Raw genomic sequence first — 13,721 nt, forward strand, 5'->3', positions numbered from 1 at the left:
CTTGGTGGACACCACTATCACAGTAGTTGGCCAGATCCTCACCCCCCTAATGGCGGGGGGCCAGTCACGGAAATGGAATACTTACGATGCCCAGGGCTTTCTCATCGCCCTCGCCGACTCTCTCCCAGGCTCTCACCCCTTTAGCGACATCGACGAACTAGAACAAGATATAGGCTCTTGGTTAGAGTCGGCCAGCGACCAGTTCGCTCCCCTAGTTACTTTCCCTCGCACTAGGCATCGGAACTCCCACAGGTGGTTCTCGGACGACCTCAAGGCTCTTAAACTAAAAACGCGCCAGTCAGAACGCACCTGGAGACGTGCCTATTCTGAATCAGCCAGACAGACCTATCTGACCACACGTAATGACTATAAATCTGCCATTAGGTCAGCCAAAATGGAACACTTCTCCAATAGGATCGCATCGGCAGCAGACAAATCTAAGGAGGTGTTCAGAGTCCTGAACGAGTTAACTATAGATGACAGAACCCTCCCAGCCCAGACCCCTACTCAGGACGCTTGCGACACTCTGAATTCTTTCTTCCTGGAAAAAGTCATAAAAATCAAAGAATCTATTCCTCCCCCTTCCCAGTCTTTTCCCCTGGATCTTCCCTCTAATAACCGGTTGACCTTCACTACCTTCCCCACTTTGGATTCCACCTCCCTAGCGGAACTTGCCATCCGTGTGAAATCTGGCTCCCCCAACGACTGTTGTCCACCCTCTGTCTTGCGGAGCATATGCCTCAATCTGCCAGATTGCATCTTATATCTACTCAATAGTTCGCTCAGTAGTGGCAACTTTCCCACATCCTTCAAGGAGGCCACTCTAGTTCCCCTCCTTAAGAAACCGGGTGCCGACCCTGCAGAACCATCAAATTATCGCCCCATCTCCCTCCTCCCTTACTTTTCTAAAATTTTAGAGGCCCACGTCACCCGCTGCCTGTTAAATTTTATTGAATCCTCCCGTCATCTTGAGCCTAACCAGGCTGGATTCCGACCTGCCCACTCTACAGAGGCTGTCATCCTGGCAGTCCTTGACACACTTAGGAGCAATGCGGACGCTGGGAGTCCCCAAGCCCTCGTCCTCCTGGATTTGTCTGCCGCGTTCGACACGGTGGACCATAACATTCTTCTGCACCGTGTCGAGCAGGCAGGCATCCAAGGATATGCTCTTGAGTGGGTCAGGTCCTTCCTCACTGGAAGAACACAGGCGGTCCGCTTGGGCCCCTATACGGCCAAAAAATCCCCTACGTCCTGCGGAGTCACCCAGGGCTCCTCCCTTTCTCCACTTTTATTCAATTTATACCTCCGGCCATTGATCCAATCTCTTCTCAGATGGGACATTACAGCTTACAATTACGCCAACGACTTACAACTCATCTTTTCACTAAACTCCCCACTGGCTATCAATTCGTTCCAAGCAGTTATGGCCCACATCCAACTCTGGATGGACCAGAATCAATTAAAACTGAACCCCGGTAAAACCGAGCTCCTCCTCCCTGGCCTCAGCCACGCCCACTGGGGCCCACAGTTCTGGCCTTCGGAGCTTGGTCCCCCCCCTACCCCAGCTAAAACAATAAAAAGTCTGGGCGTAATCATCGACGCTGAACTCTCCCTCAAAGCCCAAGTTGGAGCGGTAATTTCATCATGCATGTTCCAACTTCGGAGGATTCGGAAAGTTCGCCACCTTCTCCCCCCCGTGGCACTCACCCAAACTGTCACCTCACTCGTGCTTTCCCGTCTTGATTTCTCAAACTCCATTTATCATGGTCTTCCACAATTTCTGTTAAACCGCCTCCAAGTTGTCCAAAATCAGGCGGCCCGTATGATCCATGGAACCCCCAGATGGCAATCTGCCAAGCCTCTGCTTCATAGCCTTCATTGGCTCCCAATAGACCAAAGGGCTGCCTTCAAGGTGGCATGTCTCACCTTCAAAGCTCTTCATTGCTCCAGTCCCGAGTTTCTCAAATCCCTTATCCTTCCCTACCGCCCTACACGCAACCTTCGTTCAGCCCACTGTGACTTGTTAGTCACCCCAAAAAACAAAACCAAGAAATTTGGCGGCCACCGCTTCTCCTATTTAGCCCCTACTCTCTGGAACCTTCTTCCCCTTTCTATTAAATCCTCTTCCTCTCTCCTTACTTTCAGAAAACAATTAAAAACTCATTTCTTCCCATCCTTTAGCTAGGTTCTTCTGCCTCCCGCGTCTTCTCCTTTCTCACTCTGTCTATCAGCGCCAGGAAGCTTCGGCGTCAGCGCGCTTTCCAAATGGCACCTAACATAACATAACATAACCTGAATGGGTCTGGTCTGCCTTCAACAATGCTGTCTCCACCTCCTGCCAGGAGGACAGACTGTTTTTGGCTGGGTGCAGACACTCTCTGCCTTCTGAGAACAAAGGATTTTGGTGAATAAAAAGAGGGGCCCAGACCCCGACTTTTAGATCACTTCTGGGAAATCAAGAGGAAGCTTTGCCAAGTAGACGAGCCGGAGAAGCTGAGGAGGAATACTTCCCCTATGCTGGTTGCTGTCTGGGGTTGGCTTGCAGTGGCTACTTGCTGCCAAAGAAATGAGAAAGGACTTTGCTGTCCCCCTGCTTGAAGAGAAGATCTCTAAGGGCTTTGAACTAAGCTTGCCCTCTGTTCTAGAGGTCTCACGAACAGCAACGGTGCCCACAGACCTCACTGTGTCTGTGGGCACCATCTCTGATCGTCTCCGCAGAAGAAAAAGGGTAACCAACTCTGTCACTGAGTCCTTTGCAGGATTCGGTGTCCTGAAAGCACCGCCAAGAGCGATGCCTCACTTCTCAACGCAACTCTGGTCTCACCCACTGCATCAACGAGCCGCTCCTTGCACCACGTCCTGTGGCCACCGCACTCGGCAAAGCTTCGCTACACATTGCAAGGATGTCACCGACTCCGTCGCTGCTTGACTCGAACATCGACCGGCTCCATCGCTGCACCATGACCTGCCAGCACCACAGCGAGCACCATATCACCCTTCAACGCTATCCCTGGTCTCACCAACTCCGTCAACGAGCCTCTGCCTGCACCACAGCATGAGGACACCGCCTGCCATAACGCTCCGCTTCTCAACGTGACCGCGACGTTTGCCCCGACCGACTCGCACCGACGTGTTGGTTGTAAGAAGGAAGGTACTGTGTCCGAGTCTGTCGACGCTTTAGCTGGCCCGTATCAACGTGGTCAGCTGGAATGGTTAGACTCTGTCGTCTTCAGTATCGCTGTAGCCCTAGGAGGAGCTACCGAGTTGGAGGAACTGTGTTTTATTTATTTACCTGCAATTTAAAGGTTTTAAACTGGTGTGGTGTCCATTTGTAGTGTTTTCCCTGTATTACTGTATGTGTTCACCATTTCTTTACACACTGCCTCTGAGATAAGCCTGTTCGCTCGTGCCAAGCTACCAAGGGGTGAGCAGGGGTTATTTTAAGAGTGTATCCCCCTTACCCTGCCTAGAAGCAAGGGTCCTGTGGTAAATGAGGATGCACAGTCCACTGTGTAAGTTAAGATCCTTTATTGTAAGTTCCTTCCAAGTCAGGTAGACAGGTCAAGATCAGAAGTAAACCCCACCAGGAGCCAGCTGTTAGCAGCTCAGCCTGAGATGACCAACTGCCACAGTACGTTAGAGAGAGACACAGTGAGCCAGAGGGACACCCAGGCATTCTATGATGTCACAGATATCATAGTACGGTCTATCCAGAGAAGAACAGTGGAGAGGACATTTACTACACATCCTCTTCCCTCATGGAATAAGAACAGAATGAAAAATATAGACAAAAATACCTCAAGTATGAAATTTACATGAAAGTACAAAATGAAGTACACAAATCAAATAATGTACAACAAGTACTGCATGAGGTGTCATTAGCATGAGCAGAAATACAATAACATGCTAAATTTTAGTTGAACAAAAAACAACTAAATGCTACTATATGCCACATCCCCTTCCCTTAGGGTAAAAGCATGGTTTAGATGAATGAAGACCAAAGTAGCAAAGTAACAAAGGCGAGCGTAGACACAGACCCTTTGCAAGCTCCCCTGACAAAAACATGCTGACAGAGAAAAATAATAGAACTCCTCACCCAAAGTCCCACCGACTTGAAACCCTTGGCCACGAATCTCAGGCAGGTAGACTTTGACAGAAGCAGAGTGTCAAAATGAAACGATGTTTAACAATCTCCACCAAAAATAGGGAACAACACAGGGTACTAACCCTTTAAAATCACAACCTCCCCTAAGTAGGGTACACCGCAGGATAGTCAACCTGGGAACAGAAACGGGGCATTGACTACACACAAATATACAACCTACCCTAAATAGGGTACACAGCAGGATAGTGAACCTGGGAACAGAAATGGGACATTGACTACCCACAAAAGCACAACTTCCCCTAAGTAGGGTACACCGCAGGATAGTGAACCTGAGAACTGAAATGGGGCATTGACTACCCACAAAAACACAACTTCCCCTAAGTAGGGTACACCGCAGGATAGTAAACCTGGGAACTGAAATGGGGCATTGACTACCCATAAAAACACAACTTCCCCTAAGTAGGGTACACCGCAGGATAGTGAACCTGGGAACTGAAATAGGGCATTGACGGGGCATTGACTACCCACAAATACACAACCTCCCCTAAGTAGGGTACACCGCAGGATAGTAAACCTGGGAACTGAAATGGGGCATTGACGGGGCATTGACTACCCACAAATACACAACCTCCCTTAAGTAGGGTACACCGCAGGATAGTAAACCTGGGAACTGAAATGGGGCATCGACTACCCACAAATACACAACTTCACCCAATAATAGTACAACATAGGATAATCACCCTTGAAACTCAAAACTACAACATCCCCTAGATAGGGTACACCATAAGGTTCTACATGACCCTAGGACACAGACATGGGCATTGACTACCCACACGCAGACAACCTACCCTAAATAGGGTACACCAGGACAACAATGACCTAAGAGTACTGACCCTTAAAACAACAACTCGTCTAAAAGACGGATTCAGAGTACTGTTTCACTAACCGCCCTCACAAGTGTCAACAACAAAAACTGAGTGCCCCCACCCCTAACTCACAAACGAAATGAAAGCAGGCATTGTAATAACAGTGAAATTGTAAAGCCCCTCTCAAACTTTCTCTCAACAGGTGCCTCCACCCCTTACACACAAAACGAAATAAAAGTAGGCATTGCAGACAGATATAAACTATAAGACTCGTCTCAACTTTTCTCCCCAAATCCACACAAGACTTCACGCCGTTGCCATCGAACAATAAAGAATTGGAGTTCTTTCCATGAGCAAACGGTGAACAGTGCTTATAGGAAGAAGAGTCATAACATTCAAAACTTCCTCCTGGGTCTCGCATCTGTTCACGAGTCAAAAGTTTGTTACCTCTTCATCACGTCCTGCTCTTTACCTGCCGCACCAGCCATTAACACTTGGAGATCCTCATGTAGAGAAACAGCTCATTGGAACAGACGAGGAGATAAATGTCCACGAAACTTTATTAACAACAGCTTTGACAAGGACTGTAAAATTCAAACACAAAATGGCGGCACGTATCCCTGACGTTGTGCGGGGTGGCTCTCAGCTGCAACATGCACCAAAGCGTCCACTGCAGAAATGAGCTGGTGGAGAAGACAGACGTCACAGAAGATCGATTGCAAGCATCCATAAAGAGGTAAGGCTGCGCGTGTCGCGTGCATGCGCGTGGTGAGTGGTCGTGGGCTGTTTGAAAGCCAGCGGTTAAACTGCCAAATAGCAGAGGCAATATCTATAATGTCCAACTGAGTAAATTAAAGTATCTCACACACCACAAAAACTCAACTCCAGTCCCCACATCCATATACATGCGCATTGGCTTGCCAAAGATGGCACTCGCAATACAACAAGTCACTGCGACAGCGTGGAAAGTACCCCAAGTCGCTGAACAGCACTTTGCCAAATACGTACACGAGCTCGCCAACATTACCGCTTATCTGGTCTCTCCTGAGTCCGTTTCAACGCTGCAAACACTCCTTAAAAGGTGCCAAATCCGACCTACAGACCAATGGACAGCGTCTGTCTTGGAGAGTGTGCAAAAACAGAAAATTCGAAGAGTTCTGCAGGAGAGACTTGTACAACGTTGCTGATGAAGCGTGCTCTCTGTAGGAGACTTGCAGACAGTAGCAGAATGCCTCAAAAGTAAACGCCCATTTTAACACACAGGGAGGGTAGGCAGAGTTTGTCGAAAAGTCTCTTTACCCACAGACGATTGATGACTGTGATAGACAGTTTCTTCACAAGACTTGCTGTTGGGCTAGGAAAATTCCCACACAGGTTGAAGTATGTTGCTGTATTCCTCACAACATTTACCTGATGACAGCAGAATCTTGGATAATGGAACCACAAACTCCCAAGATGCAGGCTGTCCAGGTAGTAAGGGACACTGGTGGGGTTAACCAGGGAGTTACCTTTCAGTTTCTTTAAGTTTCAATTAACATGTTGAAAGTCCTTAGATACTTTGTTACTGAGTCTTATGGTTCTTTGGATCCTTAGGTAGCCTTTCTTCTTAGTTCACGCGAAGGTTCATCCAGTTTAAAAATCGTCGCCAAGTTGTGGTGAATGAGGATGCACAGTCCACTGTGTAAGTTAAGATCCTTTATTGTAAGTTCCTTCCAAGTCAGGTAGACAGGTCAAGATCAGAAGTAAACCCCACCAGGAGCCAGCTGTTAGCAGATCAGCCTGAGATGACCAACTGCCACAGTAAGTTAGAGAGAGACACTGTGAGCCAGAGGGACACCCAGGCATTCTATGATGTCACAGATATCATAGTACAGTCTATCCAGAGAAGAACAGTGGAGAGGACATTTACTACAGGTCCCTATTTGGTCAAAGGTACCTACCTCTACAAAATAGAGACCCCCATTTCTAACATGCGAGAACCCGTGTCCTTAGCTGTGGTGTCACTCCGAATACATCGGTGTGCTTGAATGTCTTTATCACTCTGGCTGTATATGTGTATGAAAGTATGATCTATGGCAATGTGTATATAATTTTTCTGCATGCTCCATGCCAAAATCAGACCAGTGCATGTTCAGATGTGCTTGACACTTCAAAAGTGGCCCACTCTGCGCTCTCCGGCTCATTTTTGGACTGGGAGAGAAAAAATGCATAGAAGCAGTTAAAACACGGAGGACTTAAATTTTTTCTGAAAGCAAAGATCTTTAATCTCGAATGGCGGAAGGAAGACGGCTAGCACTATAGAAGGGGTGGGTCCATGTTTTTTTACTGCACCCCATTGTTCTCTAGGGGATGCAAGTCTACTCTGGCTAAAAGCAAGGTTTGGGGCGTGCATGTTTAGAGGTATTTGTGTCATTTGCAATTAGCAGGTTTGCCTTCTGCTCAATAACACTGTAAAAAAAGAAAGCTCATATTTGTTCAAAGGGATTGCTACCTGCCTGGTGCATTTGTTGTACACAGTATAAACCCTCTTGCTTTCAAGAAAATAGGCTCTATGTCTATAAATGGTCAGCTTGGTGCAGCCCATCTCAATCGCTACTTTTGAGTTGAAAAATAATGCAATGTATAACGCCTTTCTTGGGGTAGTGTTGGAAGTGGGGGAGTCAAAAGTGTCACAGCAATCAGGAATCCTGTTCTTACTGATATAGCATGACACTGGTGGTGCCTCAGCCCACGCTGTACACCCTACAGCCAAAACAATCGCAGTTTACCCTGAATGTTGCAACCAAACAGGGGGCCAGATTACATACATTTTTGTACAGGTGAATTAATGAAGCCAACGTTACACATTACCCTGCTCCATACAGTTTTCCACAAAGAAAAACCTTTGAAAAATAAAAGAAACACATTGATTTACCTCTATTTTTGTTGTGAATGCAAGAAATAACAGGAAAACATGATGTTACCTTAAATGTAACCTGCGCTGATAGATAACATATGTTTGTAGTCATTAAAAATAGAGGTGGGCGGGCCACGCCATGTTGAACTAAAGAATGGCACCGGCGCAAAACTTAAAGTTAAAGCCAACATTTACAAAAAACAGAGTTCTCCTCAACAACAGATGAACAATGCAAGGGGAAGGAAACTGTAGTTGGGCGATGCTCCTCTGCGAAAAAACGGTAGTAAGGTATCACAATGTAAACTGCTCAGGAGGCTGAAAAAAAGATGGACACTGGATTGCACCAATGAGTAAGTAGAATGAGGGAGAAAAGTCCTTAATTGAATACAACAGGTCTTCTAGCAGCGCATGCACACTGTATGGGCCCGACCTAAAAATGGAGGAAATGCAATGGCAAACAGACAACAAAATCATTCAAATCAAAAAAGCTTAACCACAGGTATTATTTTTTTTAACTTTATGGCACAAAGTGCCTACAAAACGTAAAGCTGTAATGGAAAAGAACAGTTTTCAGTTGACTGGGACCTGAGCACTATTTCAGCACTACCATGAAGGTGCCAAGCTTGTCATCCCAGTCACAGATTTTACCTTTGGAGTTACTCTCTGACATAGAATTCAAAACCCTTCAATGAGCCAAGGACCAAGGTTAGGCTAACAAGGGTCAGTTGCGTTAGATTGGTGCCATTGAGTTCCCACTGAAGCTGTTGGTTTTGACACCAAAAGCTCAGAGTGGGACAAAGCTGGATGTCACAGCCACTGAGGAAGTTGCTTTGTCAATTGTCACTGAAATGGATTTGCCACCTTGCTCTGCTCCGTGACTTGTATTTTCCCACTTTTTTGTCTCCCAAAATCCTCCAGGCAGGTCTCCCCAAGACTGGACACCTTCACCGCAAAGGCCTGCTGATCCTATTTTCAGCATGGCAAAAATCTCTGAGCGGTGTGATGTATGTTTTACCTGCCCACTTAGGGTGTGATGTGACTGGGCAAGCCTCAGCACCTTATCTTTACTCAAACAGCTAGGAAAGTTCCATCTTGTCACTCATAGAGCCCAGAGTCCCCCAGGGCAGGCTTCTAGGCTCTAGTGGTCTGATCACAACTTTGGCAGTCTGGGAGCGAGCTGCCACCCCAGCGCTCCACTCCCAGAACCCCAAGGTCAACTGCCGCCCGCCCTCCCAATTACGATTTTCCTCATTATCTGGTGGGCGGGCACACTGTGGTCCATTGCAGGGTCTATTGAGAAGGTACAGCAATGGCTGTTCCTTTATGGCATGGACTGTGCAATCATGATGTGCAGGAAAGGGGGTGCTACAGGCAGGGTGGCACCACATGCATGCATCCCAGTGCACAGGGCCCCCTTTGTTCCCCCACCACCAGCATTTTAATGGCAGGCTCACCACCATGAAAAGGCTGGGAGTGGGGAAACTCATATTGCTTCCCCAGACTTCTGCAAGAACACCAGGGATCACAGATCCCTGGCACTAGCGGTGGTCCTCTGGAGGTCCGACCGCCATGGTCATTATATACTGAGTGTACCCAGGAGAACCACTAGACCTTAAATAACACACTCTCAGTCGAAATGAATTGAAAAATGTTAATGACTTTAGACAATGCACATATATTATTTTGTGTAACACAGTTGCTCCAAGATAGGTGGATACTGAATACTTTGAAGAAGTGCTCATGAATAAGGGAGGGGAGAGTAAGGAAATATAGTACCAATATTTACAAGCAATTAGTCTGAAACCCTGTCTGAATCACACGTGCTTTAGATATTTTTAATCCACGGTTTGAAGATACAGTGTAATAGTTCTATGTCATCTTTTTGTGGAAGACAATTCCAGTACAGGTCAATAGACGTAGGATTGTGGACGTTTCGACCCCAGGAAAATGGAAAGGCCAATTAAAGCTCATGGTAGGGTCTTCATCAGGACTAAGGAGAGCCACCTAGAAATTAGGTAGGAGAACATCAATCAAAAACTAAATTACAGTGTTAGTGATGTAGGTAAAATCATAGGCGGTAGTCATGCTCACCTGCGTACCATCATGATCCAATCAGTGGGGCAGCTAAAAAGTGGGCCAGCCGGCTCCTTGTTATGCTCCCCTGTCTGCAGGCACCCCTTTCCTGCATGGCATGGACCGTTTTCCGGGCCACAGCACAAGCCTCATAGACCCAAATACCTCAACGAAAGAGTCTTCTTCCACGTACCCATAAGGGACCTCCGTTCCGCCGACCTCGCCTTGGCAGAGACCCCACCCAGATCTGTGACTGGGGGTGAATGTTTTGCCATTGTGCAACATTCCGTCCATCATCTTGTGTATTTTGCTGTTCACACTATGTGGGAAGTGTATGCCCAGACGTGGGTCCCGTGCTCACTAAGCCACTGAAGTCAAGCTATCCTGGCTGAAGACGGCTGATAGCCAGAAACCGATCCTAGGATGCTTGATTCCGGTCCAGGGAAGACATGGCTTCGCAGTTCGGGCTGGACTGTTACCATGAGGCACAGGGTCAAGACTGATTTGCATATGGCCATGTCTGAACTGGGGTGGCTTGGTGAGCAAAATAAAGATGGATTAAACCCAGATCTGTGACTGGGGGTGAATGTTTTGCCATTGTGCAACATTCCGTCCATCATCTTGTGTATTTTGCTGTTCACCCTATGTGGGAAGGGTATGCCCAGACGTGGGTCCCGTGCTCACTAAGCCACTGGAGTCAAGCTATCCTGACTGAAGACGGGTGATAGCCAGAAACCGGTTCTAGGATGCTTGATTCCGGTCCAGGGAAGACATGGCTTGGCAGTTCGGGCTGGACTGTTCCCATGAGGCACAGGGTCAAGACTGATTTGCATATGGCCATGTCTGAACTGGGGTGGTGGCTTGGTGAGCAAAATAAAGATGGATTAAACCCAGATCTGTGACTGGGGGTGAATGTTTTGCCATTGTGCAACATTCCGTTCATCATCTTGTGTATTTTGCTGGAGACCCCATGCATCCACAGAACCAGAGCAGGCGGAAGAACCTATTTCTACATCACAGCAAAGACCTGGAACGAGATCCCAGTCAACATCAGACGCTCTCCCACTCCGCACTCCTACAGGAAGAACCTCAAGACCTGGCTTTTCGACTGATCCGGAGCTGCACCCCCGCCCGAGCACCTTGAGACCCCCATGGATGAGTAGCACGCTTTATAAAACCCTGAATGATTGATTGGTTGATGGCAAAAGGCATGCTTCCGACCACCTACACGTCAGTTGCATTGTAATTGGGCGGGACAACCGACTATGTGTCGGCCTGTTCTGGTCCCGCAACATTGGTGGTCGGATGCTCGACCAACTGCCATCAAAATAAGGCTGCTAGTATCAAATCTAGTTTGCGTTTTGCCTGAGCTGTAGACTTAAACACGGAACAAGTGCTCTGTTAGAAATTTTTGTGTGGAAAGTGTAGAGGCAACTGATAGGAAACATACAAGTGATGTTTAATGGCAAGCCATGTAGGTTGTTGATTACTTGAAAGTGTGAGCCAGTAAATACCTTGTTTAGCTAGGAAGGCGGCTTGATATCTTCTAAAATCAGGTAAGCTAAGACCACCAAGCTCTTTAGCCTAAGTGAATTAGACAAGTGTAACGTCTGCTTGTGTGATTTGTTTAATCTAACTATGCAGTTGGACATCCTTTCTATGATGTCATCCCATGGAAGGTTAAAGTCACCTCTGAAAATATGTCTGGGTTTTGGGGGTAAGGTAGAAAATTTCTTATGTTGTTGGATCCAGAAATCCGGCTAATCAGCTGTGGGAGTGTATATATTTATTGCATACATCTCTAAATCATTCTTTTGTTATCTAGTAACAAGCTATCTTCCACTGTTGTCTGATCATGTAAATATAATATGTAAGCCTGAGTTTTTAGAAATAGGAGCGGAGGCAATTTTTTTCGTAACAGGTGGAGCACATGTTAGATCATTCACCAAACCCTTACGTCCACCCGTGTTTCTTACAAAAAGATCACAACTCTCAATTTATGTCAGAAGTGTAAAATGTTTTGGCAGTTGACAGGATGGTTTGATTGTTTTGTATTGAGGGATATCATTTTGATCCTATTCATTAGGGTGTCATCAGCGTACTATGTATATAAAGTCTAATGTAGCTAAATTGTGAGGTGAAGCCAAATGTAATGTAAAAGGCTGAAATAATACACCTCAATATAATAGGGATGAAGAATACTAGAAGTGAAGAAGTGTTGCCCCTGGAGGAAAGGTATGGAAGAAAATAAACTGGAATATAGAGTAGGGGTTACAAGGAAATATAAACATAAACCCATGTGAAGAGCGATCCCTCATGCCCCCACTCACCCTACCCTACCCAGAAATAGCTGTACAACAATGGCAACCACAAAAGGCATGCATGGGAGAATTTTGCCATGAATATCAGAGGTTGTTTTAAACTAAGGAGCCATGTTTACAAACCCTCCTTTGGCTCTGGGTTATGCCCGCTTGACTGAGCTTGGTTTCACCCCACAACCAATGAAAATGAGACCATTGAGATAGCATTGACTAATGTGAAACATCTTAATATAAAACATCATAGAATATGCTCCACCAACTCGCTAGGCACAGGGAAAGTACATTCTCAGTCAATTACCCAAAGGCAGAATTAGTTTGTATTATATCTAAGTAAAATGGTGGAACTAGGGTGAATCAGATGATGAAATTAAGAAGATGTGAGGTTTTATGCAGGATCTATAGCAACAGCCTAAACATTACTTGCATCATGTATGTAATGTTAGAAATAAATTAACATAAGGCTGGTTTGTAGAACCAGAGTACGAGGATTGTGAACGCTGTGAGTGTTTAGTGTGCCCTGCTGGGCACCTGAAATCAGTGACTTAGACCAGTGTCAACCTGAAAAGGTCCAGCTGTGAGTATTTGTGAAAACCATTGAAGTGGAGGAACACGTGTGTAATGGACTTAACATCAGTAAGCTATAGGTACTGCACTGAAGAGAAAGTGTGATTAGTGAAATACCTAAATTAGTAACATCAGAGGTGAAAGGAAGAATGTGAGAGTATTACCAAGGTCCATCAAGTTTTAGTTCCTATTTTAGATCATTATTGAACTGTTAACACCTTGCCAATTTTGACTCCTCACAGGTGCAGTTTGTAAGAGAAGCAAATGAAAACATCCTGAACATCTTAGACAGTCTTGAATCGGCAGGGAAGACCAGGGAAACAATCAGATAACAATTTCCGAGTCTTTAAGTTCAGCCACATATATATCTAGCTCCTATGGGTCCTCAAAGATAGTTTGCTTTTCATTCAGAATTGTATGAAGTTATGATAGAAAATGTTTCCTTTATTGCACTGTTTCTGTGGAGAAGTCATGGGCTATGCTGATAATATAACCGTCCCATTTGATTTTCTGACTTTTCTTTATATACTAATAATTTCTGCATGTCCATCATGGAGAGTTCTAAGTATAAGTGCTCTGGGATATTTGAGGGACTTTGACTTAAATGTAGGAGCTCTGTTAGCTCTTTAATTTCAGATTATCAGAAAAAGTCAGTCCCTAGGGCTGGAGGAATACATTTTTCTAGAAAAGCTCTGCAGGAGGGGGGGAAAGTCTTCAGTTCCTTCGGGTAGACCAAAAAATGCAAAGATTTCCTCTTCTAGTACAGTCCTCCAGGTAAGAAACATGCCTCTCCAGGAGTGTTATCTTTTGGTGCAGTAAATACTTATTTTTCCTTAAGATGATTTTGTGGTCTTCGAGAGTCCTTATGTATGATTCCACCTCTGTCATCTTTCCCC

The sequence above is a fragment of the Lissotriton helveticus genome, chromosome 11 (genome assembly GCF_964261635.1).
Source record: "Lissotriton helveticus chromosome 11, aLisHel1.1, whole genome shotgun sequence".
NCBI classification, from domain to species: Eukaryota; Metazoa; Chordata; class Amphibia; order Caudata; family Salamandridae; genus Lissotriton; species Lissotriton helveticus.